Source organism: Ursus maritimus, unplaced genomic scaffold (assembly GCF_017311325.1).
Source record: "Ursus maritimus isolate PB19 unplaced genomic scaffold, ASM1731132v1 scaffold_4, whole genome shotgun sequence".
NCBI classification, from domain to species: Eukaryota; Metazoa; Chordata; class Mammalia; order Carnivora; family Ursidae; genus Ursus; species Ursus maritimus.
Genome location: NW_024426552.1, coordinates 25537430 through 25554163, shown reverse-complemented (window position 1 = coordinate 25554163; position 16734 = coordinate 25537430).

Sequence of the window (16734 nt, the reverse complement as noted above, 5' to 3'; positions counted from 1 at the left end):
GGTAACCTTACTCTGCCCTTCTGAGTTGATTCTGTTTCATGTCAGAGACACACTAGACAAGTGGATGTGAAAGGGAAGGGCGATTCGGGCTTTCTTGGCTGATTCACCACTCCATTCTTTGTGATGCTTCCTCCATTGTCAACACTTCAAACAGAAACCATAGTATGAATATCACCAGTGAGAGATTTGGAAAATGCACCACATCAATGACTGACTCCCCTGCCCCCCCAACACCTGCCACCCTCCCCCCCAGAGAACAACAGACCCTATTATCAAGATACTGTAAGAAAAGATGCAGACAAATGAAGAGTCCCCTCCACGCCTCATCGTCACCTCACTTAATGGTATCCTGGCCTTCTGCAACAAAGCCTTTGATGGTAAGTTTTGACTTTGCATTCCAACTCCAGAAAGCATGTTAGGGAATTTTGTTTTTTATTTAGTTTTTTAAAGGTTTTTAATTTTTTAAAGTAATCTCCTCACCCAACGTGGGGGTCAAACTCACAACCCTGAGATAAGAGTCGCATGCTCTGCCGACCGAGCCAGCATGTTAGGGAATTTTAAATAAAAGTCATTTGCCCGTAAGAGTTCAGTACATTCAGGATTTTCTTTGAATATTCTTCTGTCTACAAGTGCAGCAGGTAAGACACTACATTGTACACTGATTTTAAAACATGAAGAAAAGAAGAAAGAGAACTTTCCTTCAGATAACCATACTATGCTTCAAAAGGAAACATGTAAGTCCCTGCTATTTCTACCGCATCATGCTTCTCTACACTACTTATTGATATTGCCATCTACTTTGTTCTCTCGGTTCATTGAGCTAGGAGCTTTATGTGTGTTATTTAATATAAATGATAAAGACTCCCCATTTTAAGTTAGCGCCACAGCTCTCCTCAGAGCTGGCAGACACAGACATATCTGGAATCTACATGTCTACATATCTCTGTTCCAGACAGCTCTGCCTCCAGTGCCTTCCTTTCTCCTCTCATTCAGGAAAGAAAGCTGAGAAATTCCAAAAGTCCATTCTGGAAAGGCTCGAATGAGATGCATATCGTACCAGGACACTTGACCAAATTTCCAGTCACTCTCACTGGCTCTATTTTTTTTTTAACCTCCAGTCCATCCAGCATACCATTCTCAGACAGATATTTCAAAAACTTCACTTGCATTGCTTAATCCCTTGATGCACAACCTCCCCTGAACTCTAATTTCCTACCACAGCATGTGCACATACATCAGCCTGACTTCAGCTCTCTGCATAAATAATGTAGCCACGACATATGCCCCACTCTTCTAGAACGAACGGCAGTCTTTCTGAAAGAAAAACGTTCCTTGCCTTCTCCCTTTATCAGTTATATTTATTCCCAGTTCTGTGATTAAGCTTTTGCTGCCACTCCCCAACCTAGAAGCTTTTCTTTTTGTTCTTGAACTAAATAAAAGTATTATTAATGACTCATCTCTTCTATGACGGCTTCTCTGAATATTCCTGGAAACTGGAGAGACAGTGCCGCTCTCTGTTAGAATTTCACTTAGAATGAGTGACACATAGTTGGTCACTTCATTTTTGACTAAGGTTGTCCTGTTTGTTTTCTCTTTCTGTATTTATGGTAACCTATAAATGGGACTATGTCTAGCGAATAATCATGTTGTTGTTGGTTTGGGGGCCTACCACTGGCTATCTAATTAGAAGGACTTCTGTACGGGTCTTATTCTTGCAAAGATATTACTTATTCAAGAAGAAAAGTACGGATAAAATCTCTCTTTACCTCTCTCTCTGTCTTGCCCTCTGTCACTCTCTCTGGACAAACTGCACAGATTTTGGGTGAGGCGGACAAGAGCTACCCATGTAGTTTCCCGTTACTGATGAATTACCAAAACCCATTTCCTCCTGTAGGTAACAAGAAAAGAATCTAACTCATGGTTCATGTGAGAAGTAAATAATAAATGTGAGGCCACTAGCACTATTCGTGGCAAAGAGTCAGTACTTAATAAATGGTGTCTTCTTTCTAATTGAGGAGAGAAAATCAGTCTAATGATAAAAAGGATAAACCATAAGAAACACAAACCTAGCTTCAAATTCTAGCACTACCATCTATTAATTTGCTAAGATCTCTTAACCTCTGTGCTGCTGATTTTTTTTTTTTTCCTTTTGAACATTTGGGTAGTACTTTCTGCAAAACACTGGGAAGATTGAAAGGGTAATAAAGACGTGACCAATATGTTGACAAGCATGATGTGTGTGCACTGTGATCACTGAGTAAAATATAATGGGATAGTGGGAGAAGATATACTTTCTCTTGTCCCTGGAGGGAAGACTCAGACAGCTTCTCCTGCTTTTCCTCTCATTAAAGGGGATTCGACCATTACTATAAATTGAAAACACAGGCTCAATTCAGCCACCAGAATGTTTAGTCTGATATTATAGTGGAAACTACAAATATGATTTAACATGCAACTTAACCCCTCAACCATCTGGCACCTGTTTCAGGCTGGAACTTACAATGGTGCAAGGGCTCTGGTACTGCTCCCTTCCGGCTCACCCTCTCTCCCGGTCCTCAGCTGCACTCCGGAATCCAAGTCAAAGAGAGTAAAAAGAAGTAACATCTGAGGTCTTTATGCTTTCTGGGCTGGCAGATAGTTAAAGCTGGCAGCAATCAGTGGAAGGCCATGCAAATTTTTACAGCTGACCCTTGTCCTCATGGTTGCTTTAGGCAGCTATTTAAATCTCTTTGGCCAATCTCTCTCATGATTCTCTTGGTCTCAGCAGATACATTCCTATTGTAGGGCCTTGGCTCCCACCTCGGCTACTACTTACCAACCGAACGTCCTTCCTGGCATCTTCTCATGCCTCCACAGGCCCCAGGACAGATCTTGGAAGACCTAAGATAATTCTATACCAGGGCTCTCTTCCAGATGGCTCACGGCCACCTCTCCAGCATCATTCCTTGTTCCAACAAACTAGATCACCTCCCTTGATCATCGTTTAGCCTCTCTCTTAGCTTACAGAAGTATGAGTTGGAGCTAAGCCATAGTCCAGCGCAGCTTCCTCAGACATGAGTCAGATATCAGTCCTTCGTGTCCCCCTTGAGTCCTTATCTTCCCAACCCCAAGAGGGGGAACTCATAGCAAGGGGATTGCTGTCTCTGAAGGAGTTTCTTTCCGAATATTTTCTCTCTAACAGACTTTTAGATCCTCGGTCTGGCTGAAGGATCCAAGACATACGGAGTAGGTTCTTACAGCTACTTCCAATGTAACCCCTCCTATGGCGGACAGGTTGCTTCAGGCTCACCTTGGTATCCCAGCACGTACTCTAGCCCTCATGCTGTACTTCAACCAAGCTGAGGAAGAAGGAAAACTGAGGAGGAATCCTGTTATTTATAAAGCATAGAGCAGTACCTGGCACTGGGACTGGCTACAGAATTTGCTGGGCCAGTACAAATGGATATTCATCTCTTCCTGTTCACAAATTATTAAGAATTTCAAAATGATGCTAGCGAAGCATTAAACCACCCATCTGAGCGTAGGCCCCCGTGTGACAGCACACGTTTCTTGTCCCTGAAGTCAACCCTAAAAAACAGGTGGTAGAAATAGTCATAGCTGTTAGTCCTTTGGTTCATATCCCAAATAATCCCATTCTGCTCAGATGTGCCTAAATGGTCCTAGCAGCCCTGAGACTTTATTGATAATCCATTACCAAAGACCCTGCTGTGGCACATGTGTGCATGGTTCAGAGCTGATTCCACGCTGAAACAAAAACCAGTCAATTCAGATCAGAACCCACTTCCCCCAAATTAACTGGCTACTTCCCTGATAAGGAAAAGGGGCTCGTTAACCTTCGTAATTTCTTTTTCCCAATTCCATTCAGCTGAAGAAAGCAAAGATGTGTGTGAAAGCATATAAAGAACTACTACTTCTACTCGTAGGCTCTTTGTTTTAGCTTTGAAAAAAATAATAATGGAGCAACAAGACAAAAAGAGTCCTATAATCAGGAATATTGAGGATGAAAGCACAGTGCGCTATCCATCATAGTACCTAATGTGTGTCATTATTTCCATTAAAGTATTTTGTATTGGGAGAAAATAAGACATTTCTTGGAAGGGGGCAGTTTGCCTTTCTAATCCAATGGCACAGAATCTAGCATCCCTGAGGTAAGGTTGAGCAGGAGCTCACGGAGTCAGTGTTGAGATGTAGCCACTGCAGATATCATCCATCTCCCTGACACATGCGGGGCCTCATTGTGTGGCTGCCAGACACGGTCGGCCAAGATGAGAATGTCACAGAATACAGAAAAGGAATCCATGCCGTTGCACTCGTTATTGCTCTTATCTATGAATAGCTCCATAAAGCAGCTCGATGGAGCATGATTCTGAGACGAAGAAACACAGATTCCGTCCATGGCTGTCATAACCAATGCAGACGGGCAAGGAGTTCAGTGAACAACGTCCACGGAGTGTGGAAACTCTAGGTGTTAGCAGGGATGAGGGGACCGAATCTTTTTCAGAGCAATATTTTTTGGTGCAGACGCTGAGTCAGATCAGCTGCCTCTGGAGACTGATGATCCTCCAGCCTCTCCCATTCCTCGAATCTTAAACCAAAATGACCAAGAGTGCCCGATAGCAAAGACATCACTCAGTCGTCACTGAAAAGGTAATTAAAATGACAGTGTGTGTACAGAGGTGGGTGGAGTACAGAATGAGAAGCACCAGTTAGAGTCACATCTGAGGGTTCCTCCCAGATGGAAAAACAAGAAAAACATAAGTCATCTGGAACAGGTGGACCCAAGGAGGACAAAGGGCTTTGCATAGATAAATACAGCAAAAAGGGATAGTGTATGGTCTTTTGAGGACCTATGACAAGGAAATAGTTCAGGCCAGTCTCAAATGAGGAGCATCTGGGGTTAGGTCACCTGTCCCTCAGCACACCTCACTGCCATATATGGAGGATTATATGGTTTACTGCTATGCTTTGGGATATATGATTTGACCTGTGATCTCTAAATCTGCATAATATTGATTCTTCTTAAAAGGATCTCATACTATATAAGAATCCACACCTCCCCCAACCCCCCCCCCCACACCTGTTATTTTTAAACAGGACTTCTTTCAGGAAAGAGGGCAATTAGTGCAAAATCTATCAGAAAGCGTCTCAACCTGTCCTCCAGTCTCCAGCCAGGAGCTCCCTGGAAGGAAGCCATGTAACTCTCATTATTTGTTAGGCCATGGCCTATTCTTCCAGGCTGTTGTATAAGACAAACCCATTGCCTCATTCCTCATAGCCTCTCTACAAAGGAAAAAAGCAGACAGATCTTCCCAAACTCAGACAGAATATTGTGCACAGCCAAGTGGGCTGAAAAAGCACGCTGCCAAATTGGCTAGCACAGTCCCACGTATCCGTCTCTTTCCAGAGTTTCAGCAACAACAACAAAGATGCTGACCCCCAAGAAATGAAAGAGAGAGCTCATATGCTTCTATTTGGACGGAATCAGGGCTCTAAAAAGCAAGCAGGAGATGTTGCCATCAAGCTTCGGTGCTCTTCAGAAGTATCACAGCAAGGTCTGGTAACCAATATTTAAAAACAACAACAGCAACAACAACAAAAATGGAAACAAAAAATGTAAAGCCTGAACTGTGAGTCAGATAAGTAGATGAATACTGAAATGGCCTAAGTCGTCACCACGTAGAGAACAAGAGTTCACACACAGAAGGGTTGTAGGTCAAGTTCTGCTGCTAAAGCATTAACCTTTCTCACAAGCATAATATGATCATTATAATCCTAAAAAATAATAATAGCTACCCTCAATGCATTGACCCAGTTTCAGGCACCATGATAAGCCCTTTGCATGGCTTATCTCATTCTCACCCCAACCCTGAAATCATTCCACCTTACAGCTGAGAATACTGAAGTTCAGAGAAGTTCAGATACTTGCTCCGGCTACTAGTAGCGGCATCAGCACTCGAGGTCAGAACAGGCTGATGCAAATGTCTTCCACTGTAAACCAGTTCCCATACACTTCAGCTGCTCTGAAAATCATCAACTGTGGCTTTGATCCTCATTGGTTTTATCAGGACTTATGGTATGTAGAGTAATAAACTTCCATAACAGATGATACATATTTTTTTGCTCTCAGAGAATTAAAAATCCCAAAGTGGATCTTCTATATATGAATTTAATTTGGGGAGAAAATATCTTTGAGATTATCAACAATTAGGGAAGAACTGGAACATAAACTTCAGGTATTCCCTTGTCCTCCCCAGCAGTCGATCAACCTCCCTCCCACCCTCCCTCCCTCTGTTTTTCTCTCCCTCTCTCTCTCTCTTTCTCTCCTTCCCTCTCTCTCTCTTTCTCTCCTTCCCCCTCTCTCATTCATTTGTTTGATCACAGCACTCCTATGCCCATGCTACACAATGTGAAGGCTGACTCCCATCTGCCCTCTTTTCTCATAGACCAATAGTGAGGCATTCAGACTGCCGGGATCACACCCCCAGTGGCTGCAGGGCCTCTGGTGGCAGTCAAGAGATTGGAAACTCTACAATCTCAAAACACTCCATCAAGCCATTCAGCCAGTGGCATTTCACATAATGCTACATGATTAAAGACCATGAAGGTTAAACATTCTAACCAGACACATATGTCTAGCAATGGTCTTTTGAAAACCCCCATTCTGAGGAACCATCTGGACATTCCAGGTGATCTCCATGCCTACTGATGGGGGTCTACTCCATCATACATAATAGTTTGTGTAATCCAGCAGAGAGTGTATTTGATGGCCTCTTTTGTTTTAGCTTCTTTAAGAAGAGAGCCAAAGATTGGCTTCACTTTCATCAAAAGAGTATTGTTACACATAGATAAGAATGCTGTGGCTCTTAAAGAGTTTTAGAATTTAGAACTTGTTCCTGAGTAGTGTGAGGATTTAGATTCTAACTGAGACTCTGAAGACTAAGGATAACTCAGAGAATGGATGCTGACAGGACACAGGGCTAAGTTTTAGCTGAACGCAAGGAATATCCTAACAGCAAGAACAGTACAGAGTTTGAATAGATTGTCTGGCTCTCAGAGAGTGAGATATTCATAAAATCCAAGTCAGACAAGATCTTAGTCATTGTCTCTCCAGCACACTTTTTCTACAGAGGAGAAAAAGGGCTGCAGGCTGGGGGCTTGAAGATGGGACCTCAGACTCCTGGACAGAGCATTCTCCTCAAAACCAAACTGGATATGTTCAAACAGAGACTTGCTTAAACTTTGTTCAGAATGTTACAGCGATCATTCAATGATTAGATAGGAGAAAAGGACTCAAGGATTATTTTCAATTCTAATAGTCTATGATAGTGTAGCTAACTATCTGGGATAAATGGTATAATGCTGGTAGGTGACAATACACTAGGTAACTTAAGATTTCTCCATCATCCTAACAGTATATATAGACAGAAGCCACGTGTGTTATTAAAAAAAAATACATCCAACAAAAATCACTTAAATAGAACCTTATCACCTATCTGTGTGTGTATGTCTGTGGATATGTATATATATGTGTATATAGATGTAAAGACACAACTTTGTGTATGTATATACATATTACATATGCATTTATATATACACTTACATATACATATATATATATATATATCTTTGCTTTTCTACACAAAATTGTGAATACAGAAGCAAAATACAATGTTATCCAGATCATTTTATTAAATTACCTAAATAAACGTTGTGCTAAAAAATTGAGTGCTACCCCAACTCTCTCTCAGGAAATAATTTCTTAACACATTTTTTTTTTTTACTACATAGTATAAGATCTTCCAAAGAATGTTTAATTTGAGTGGAAACTGATTCGTTAGACACAAAATGGATTTTCATTAACTGTCTCTGAAATGTAATGCCTTGCAGCGGGCCAGAGCATTCATCGATTTAATATTTGAAGTTTAGAAACTGAAAAACAAACTCTAGAGGCCAGTGCCATTTTATCATGCTCAGTTTTGCTGAGTCATGAATATAAAGGTCAGTATGCAAAAAAGGAACCACTTAAGCAGATAAATGAGATTGTCCAACAAACGCTTTTGCTGAGATTCAATTGAATTCAGCCAAGAGTTTTGAACTTCTATTCTTTGACATTATCGGCTAAGCAGTATTTCTCATTAAGCTTCTGAAGGATCATTTAAACATTTCAATAATGCTCTATTCCATTTTATGTGGACAATTATATGCCATATTAGCAGTTCTGAATTTGAGGTTTCCTGAACAAAAACAAACAGTCCTTGTGGAAGTCCAGGGTCTGATATTAATTTTGCAATAAAAGAAAGAAAAACTTAGAATCAAAAATTTAGAATCAAATATAATCTTGCCAGAGTCTTCAGTGTTTTATTTAAACATATATACATTATCTTCTACTATCCTTTCCTTGAAAGATTATTTATATGACTCTATACCTTTGTCCATATATTTGGAATGGGCGGCAAAATCTTAACCACTTTTAGAATCAAACTCATACTGACACTAGAACACTCACTGAACCTTATATGTTAAGTTGTCTATTTTTACTTAAATTTCTTTTTCTCCATTATGCTATATCCTCTAAATTTCACCTCCCGTTTTTTTCATAAACTGAGCACAATACGCCCTCCAAGTTGTCACTGAATATTAAGTTCTATATATTTTCAAAAATTTTGATTGTTCCAGCTCTAGTCAGATTTAATGATACTCAAAAGAGGAGCTACCATAACCTTGGCAAGATGCACTAGGTTGAGCATAGAGAGAAAGCCCAGAGTCATAGGTTCGGGTCCTGAAATGCCTGAGCTCAACTGCTTTGCACCCTACTCCTGGTTCTTTTTCCTAAGCACTGTTGGTTGTCAAAATTACTAACATTTCCATTTATATTCTCACTTATCCTGCCAGCATGGCCAACATGACCATTCTCTTTATCTTAACTCCCTTCCCTGCTTCCATTCCACTCTGCGATGTTCAGATAACATGTGGGCTACAACAAATCTAGAATGGAAAAACCCTATTATCGTCCTCTTTATTCTCCCCAGCTGAGAAATAGGACCTAGATCTAGATGTATTTGATATTTCAGAACCCATTCAAAACAATCTAAAGCTTCAGAATCTGTGTGCTCACTGAAAAAATGTATTCTGTAAGTGACAATTATAAAAGCTATGGCAGCTCATTCTTGAGTTTTCTAATTTTAGGAAGGAAAGAGTTATCATTATTTACTGTCTGTAATGACACAATTTGTGCAAAATAACAACATGTTTTATGCATTTGACTATGCTTATTTATTCTATTATGGCTTGCTTTCTTTTGGTATGCTAGAGAGAGAAGGAAGGGTCAAATCATTTGGAGGCTTTTTTTCCCCCCTCATGTTTGATATCAGATGACACTGTATCTGTATAGAGCTGGATCCTGGTTGTTATTCAACTAGTGATCCAAAGGATGTTGATAACAGAAATTTCCCCAAATGGTTTCTTTGTTTTTAAAGTAAAAGCGTAATTTAAAATAAAGCTAAGTTTGTTTCAGTTTTTGATATTTCTAATAATTACTCTGCTATAGGATAGCACTCAAAATGGTTAATTTAATTGAAATGTCTAAGCCTAACACTACTAGACTTTTCAAAAGTGGATGGCTTACACTGATACACTGATAATGATTAATAATATGTATTATCTCCCTCGAAGTTGGTATACTTACATAAACAATGGTTCAAAAGCCATAAGCCAAATTGAAAGTGAACCAGTACAGAAAGTGCTGAATGCGTCTATTATGCACTATTTTAGCTAGAGTAATGAATATTGTATTATCTCTTAATGTCGAGGTAGTTTCGTACTATTGTGGTGTCTGTTATTCTTAGAGAATCCTTAATGTAATGAAATGGAGCTAAGCTTAAACGCTATTTTGCTGGTTAGGTCATTATTTTTCTTTTTTGCTTGCACTTTGGATTATATAAAATCCTGCAGAGGCAAGACGACGCTTTAAAGATACAATAGACACAATGCTAACTTTAAAGTGAATCTTTCCTGGGCTAAACACAAAGTGTTTTCACTCGTGATTTCTAATTACAGTAGAGATGACTCAAAAATTGCCACATATTTCATTCGTAGAAAAGGCACAATAAGTAAACTTTTTATAGGTGAGGAAATTTAGGGATCATAAGATTAGGTGACTTGCTTAAAACTAACTATATTTAGGGGCGCCTGGGTGGCACAGCGGTTAAGCATCTGCCTTCGGCTCAGGGCGTGATCCCGGCGTTCTGGGATCGAGCCCCACATCAGGCTCTTCCGCTATGAGCCTGCTTCTCCCTCTCCCACTCCCCCTGCTTGTGTTCCCTCTCTCGCTGGCTGTCTCTATCTCTGTCGAATAAATAAATAAAATCTTAAAAAAAAAAAAAAAACTAACTATATTTATAAAACTAAATACATATATATATAGATATATACACATTAAAACTAAATATGTATATAACTAAACATATACACATAACCAAAAAATACACATATTTATACATATATAAAAGGGAAGGGAACCAAACATGAATTATCTATTATGTTCAAGGAATTGAAGAAAGAGGTAAATGTTTTATAAATAATACCTCATTGACCCTCTTCCATGTTTTTCCAAGCATTAAACCCTCACAAAATTCCAAGCCACTGTTACAAATCAATTCTACCATAAAGATTGTTTCACATTCATACCTCACATAGTGAGCTATATTCCCTACTAACCAGACAAAAGCATGGAAGCAGCATCTACTCTGACTTCCTTCCATGACTCACTAGGGAGCCTAAAGCCTTTCTGAGGTCACGGAGCCAGGAAGGAATTCTGCTTTCATCCTTTCCAGAGATCTAGTAGCCCCTCCCTTCTCTCTCCATTGCCGCCCCTGGTTCTTTCTCCACTGCCTCCTTTTGTCACTGCCACACTTATCAACAGCTGCTTAAGTGATGCCCACTTCAGTTCATTATTTAACTCCCTTAACATCTCCCTGCAATAATCGTGTTTATTCAGGAGTTTCATCTTTGAGCATAGTGGGTTAATTACAGTCTATGCAGCCATCATCTTCATAAAATTGCCAATTCATCACCTTGCTACACATGACTGGACCTTTTCCCAACTGATTATTATGTGTGACCACTAGTGGTGATCATTTCCTGCCTTGATTTTCTACGTTTTCTGGAATTAGTTTGCTTCTTCACTTTTCCCAACATCTATCCTTACACAGACACAGATAAGTTTATATCTATGCTTTATAGGCAGATTTGAATATAATTTATAAAAGACTACCTTTGTAGTTCAACATTACCACTTATTTTGAAATTAATAAAATATGTACACATCTCATTAGTCATTTTCTTCATTATATTACAACTACATTTTATGTTGACCCAACCATGGTTTGAATTTAACTATCAAATCAAAGCTTTAAAAATTTATTTCCTTTTGGCCAAAATCAAACTTTTGACAATCAACTTATCACCATTAGAACTCTACAATGTTTGGAAATCTACTTTAGACAAATCTCTTTTTCTGTTTTTAGCAGGTATCATTAAAAAACGTTATACATCTTTCAGGAGACTATTATGCAACAGACCAACATCTTGGTGCTAAATTGGTGGGCTGGTAATTCTAGAAGCAGTGTGCTTTATTTGATAATAGTTTTAAAGTCATACACTGATGTTTCTCTGTCATTTGCTTTCTTTTTCCTAATGAGATTTAAAAATTTATTCTTATCTTCTTGATCTCAGTGATTTTTTTTCTCTCTCCCACGCTATATATTGTCACTCTAAGCTATGTGTTTCAATGACAGTGCTCCCCAAAGATATGGAAACCTTAATTTTGGGGGCGTAAGATTAGATTTTATTTAAGTAAACCATAAAGAAACTTCTATGGTCCATTAGTCATCCTCCTCCCCTTTCCCTGTTTCTAATCCCCCTCTAGCTTTGGGGAAAAGTAGTATGATAATAAGGATTATAATTAGATAAGGATACATGGGCAGAATATGCTGTTACTGAGTAATGCTTACATATTATTTCTTTTTGACCACTGGCTAAAGGAGCATAGAGTGATTCTTAGGTGAAAGACCAGATAAATTTGCTAGCTATCATTTTTTTAGTAGGAACATGCTCCCTGAAAAAAACACTCCCAGCCACTTCCCATTGCAAGGTAGTGTACTGAATACAAAGAAACTTATTTTTATAAAATCAAGTTCCACTATTTCTTTTGTATTTTGCTTTTCCTGTTGTTGTTCTTATTAATATTATTTTATCACAGGGTGTTCCAGTATTGAGTTGTAATCCTTTAGAAGAGTTTGAACATAGAGACGCAGATATTTAATACCTTCTGTGTTTACTAATCTTATAACTGAAGTTGAAGTGCAACAAGTTTAGTTTAACGATAATCAAGAAGAAACACATCAGACAATTGGAAACACTAACCCCTGAAGATTATGTAGAACAATGTTTTATACATCCTATAAGAAGTTTACAATATCACTTGCAATTTTAAGTGCCAATATACAAAAGATCCAGGCACAACTGAGCTCTAACTTATTCAAATTACAATGTTATAGTTACATTACATTTTGTTGGCCCTTTCATATCACTCCAAATAAATCCACATTTAACAAGGTTTCAGATTGATGGTTTTTTTTTTTCTTTCAAATAACGTAAATCCAGGAAATTCAGAAAGTTGCACTTAGCTTGGTTTGATTACAAACATCTGTCATTGGCATGCACTAGGCCCTGCTTACCTGTGTCTCCAATTGAGCACTCAGTGGTAGCTGTAAATTGCTCCACTAAACATTCAGATAAAACCCAATCATCTTGAAACATTTTCTCAGGTTTTGGTGTTAAATTTTAGTATAATTAGCCAGCTGTATCTTTTTTTAATAACTTGGCAGTTTAAGCTTAGCAGAAGTTCTGTTTGGGGAAATGTCACTTTAAGGACACTTCCATTCTGATGTTAGCTATTAAATTTTTACTAAAGTGTTGTCAGTTCCAGTTCAGTAAAATAAGGTTTATATAACTTAAAATCCTAGTTAAGTAATGTAGACCATGTTGTTCAGAATTTGTTTTACTCCAGTAATAGAATATTCATGGTCACCCTGAGAAATATGTTCTTTGATCCCCATTATAGAGGTAAGGAGAGGCTTAGAGAAATTAAGTAACAAGCCTCGTGGCAATGCCAGCTGCCATGGGCTTACCCAGCATTTGATTTCAAGTCATTCTGACTCCAAAGACATAAATCCAAGTTAAAAGCAATTGATGTCTTTGCTTTCTTCTACTCCTGTCTTTGAGAAAACTCAACAATGCAAGACCTCTCCTAAGTACTATCATCTACAGAGATTTTTCTCTTCTAAAATATATCAAGACCATAGGTTATTTTATGAATTTTTTTAATTGAAATATTGTTGATATACCATATTAAGTTAGTGTTAGGTGTACAACTTAGGGAATCAACAATTCTATACATTACACATTGCTCTCTATGAGAAGTATGGTTATCATATCTATACAGTGTTAATATAATACAATTAACTATACTCCTTACGCTGTACTTTTCATCCCCATAAATTACTTATTTTATAACTAGAAGTTGTTCCCATAGCTTCAAAGCCTAGGTTTTGCACATAGTGGGAACATGGTAAGTTTTGCTATTTGACCAAAATGCCTTCTTAAGCAAGCAACTAATACTTATTTTTCTTAGCAGGCACAAAGTGAGTTAAATGCTATCTAACCATTGTAAATGAATTTCGGTAGCACAATAATTCCAGGCCTACCTGCTTTTATTCTCTATTGTTTTTTTCAAAATTTATTTATTTTTTTTATTTAAATTTTTTTATTGTTATGTTAGTCACCATACAATATTTCATTAGTTTCTGATGTAGTGTTCCATGATTCATTGTTTGCGTATGACACCCAACTGCTCATTGCAATACATGCCCTCCTTACAAAATTTCTGCAGCAAAAAAACAGCCAAATTAGAATTAAATATGGGGTGCTTTTTTCCTTTCTCCTCATGCATGAGTGTGTCCCTGATTTCTGAAAGGAGGTAAAATATTACCAGGAAGCTAAGAGACAAGGAAGTCATCTACCTATTGAAGATGAAATGTAGCTTACTCATTTAGAAGCTTACTAGGAGGTTTTGTTTTGTTTTTTCATATTATTTGGTGGGTGACTATTTATGCTGTAGGTGCTATCCTGGTGCTTTCCAGATACTTTTGTTAGAAGGGAGGCAAGAGTTTACAATTATGGAGTGCCTAGATCTTTTACGAGAGACGTTGGAGGGAAAACCTGCTAGCACTTGCTGTTGGTGGGGAATCACCACAGACCTTTCAGTTGTTGTTTCTAACTGTGGATACCTTAGCAGAATGCCAGCTGTTTGGTTCCTGGAAAATATACTATGAATTTTAATGTTTTCATTCTATATTGACATATATATTGGAAATTTATTATTTGTGAACCACAAGAAAGAAGTGCATTTTATAACTGTCCAGATAAATAAAATAAAAAACCTCATCCAAAAAAAAAGTGAGACTCTTTCTTAGCCAAAGAATTCTTTCGGCAGTTGGCTTTAGAAAGAACAGGATAATGTTTAACCCATAATCATGCTTTGAAAGTTGCCAACTGTCCTGGCCCTTTGATCATTCCAAAGAGAAATACTTTCTTGTCTGTTTGAAAGAGAACCAGATACTGTGTCCTTTGGTTACTATGCTTGGTCACTAGATTCATAAATAAAGTTGTTTAAAATGCAAAGAAATGACCAAAAAAAAAAAAAAAGCTGTTGGAAATTCAGGAAATAGTGGAAAGGAACTGAAGAAGAGATTAAAAAAAAAAAAAAGAATACCTTAAGGATGAGTACTGTATGATAAAAATTTACAATATACTTGTGAGTCAAAAAATTAGTTTGCCCTCAGAAATGTTAAATGTTAGGTTCTTTTATGCCACTGAGAAAGGAATTGTCCATGATTATTCAGGCGATAATTTTGGTGATTATGTGAAAAAAAAAAAAAAAAACCCTAAACTTATGAGGGACAATTAGGAAGGAAAGTTATATAAATACTTGAATTTCCAGAGATACTGAAGTGAACCGTCTGGATGAGCATCAGAGAATTCTTAAGGGCACTAGAGCGTCTTGTCAGTGGAGTACAATACACAGACTCAGATACTGCAAAGAATCTAGTTGATTTGAAATCTCACTTCCTGAATAAAACTCCATGAAAAAAGTCTTTGACTTAACTAGTTTTCAACATTTAACACTTTGGTATCATTCAAGTAGAACTTAGTTCTTCATTGGAAAAATATTAAAAACATTCAAGTGTTAGGATAATTTTTCCTCAAAGATTAAAAAAATATTAGATAAGATGAAATTGGTTAAACTTTGGAAGCTGAGGCAAATAGAAGCCTCTATTAGAGCTTAAGGTAGCATAAAGCAGTCTATACGTTAACTTCCAGACATTTTTGTCTCTCTAGCTTTTATTTCATTTCCTCCATCTTTCTCTGACTCTTTTCTGGATGGACATTTTCCAAGGTGTTCACTCTGATGTGTATTTAAAATAAAGCTATATTGAATTTGGAAACAATGAGGAAAACCTATAGGCAAACCTATAGGCAAAAGATGTAGTTACCAAACTTGCCATCAACGCACTCCAGAATAAGGGTTTAGGAGAGATTTTTCCAGAGGGGAAAAAAATGGGAGAGCTAAATGATTATATTCTTTTATTATCTTAGTGGTTCCTACTACACATGTTTAGTAAATTTAGGTGAATTTTGACCTACTGTTATTATACAATAATTAGAGGTTTCAGGATAGTTCTGAGAAATCCTGTTTTCTATTAGGTTCCTGTCAGCTATTGCTACTTAGCAAATAACTCTGAAACTTTGCAACTGAAAACAACAATCATTTTATAATACCTCACAATTTGTGAGCCAAGCATTTAGTCAATGCTCAGCTGAGTGATTCTTCTGTCACCTATGGTGTTGACTAAGGTCACCAGTACTAAGGTTGGCTGGCTGATGGGCTTGTCTGGAAGGCACAGGACAGCTTCACTCACATGTCTAGTGCCATAAACTGGATGTGTGTGTCCCTTCAAAATTCATATGTTGAAACCCTAACCCTCAATAATATGGTATTTGGAGGTGAGGTATTTGGGAGGTCATGAGGTTATGAGGTCGAGGCCCTCATGAATGAGATCAGCGCTCTCATAAAAGAGACCCCAGAGAGCTCCCTTGCCTCTTCTGCCATATGAGGACAAAGTGAGAAAATGGCCAGCTATAAACCAGGAAATGGATCCTGGCCAGACACGGAATCTGCTTGGAACTTGATCTTGGAATTTCTAGCCTCCAGAACTGTGAGAAATACATTTCCATTGTTTCTAAGCCACCTTCTCTATGGTATTCTGTCAGAGCAGCCCAAATAGTTCAAGATATCTGGTTTCTTGATTGGGGTGACTGGAATATTGGCTTCAGCTAGAAGTACACCACCTACGCATAGCCTCTCCGTAACGGTGGTGGAAGTCAGGTTTCATCCATGGTAGCTCAGGGTTTGAAAAGGGAGCATTTTAAGAGACAAAAGCTAGAAGTTTCCAATTTCTTAAGGCTCCCCTAAACTAGCACACTGTCATTTCTGCCATATTGAATTTGTCAGATTCGAGGGGAGAGGACACAGATATTACTTCATAGTGGGAAGTATTTCAAAAATTTGTGATTTTTATTTTGCCCTGCTTGCAGTTACTAAAATCAAGTAAA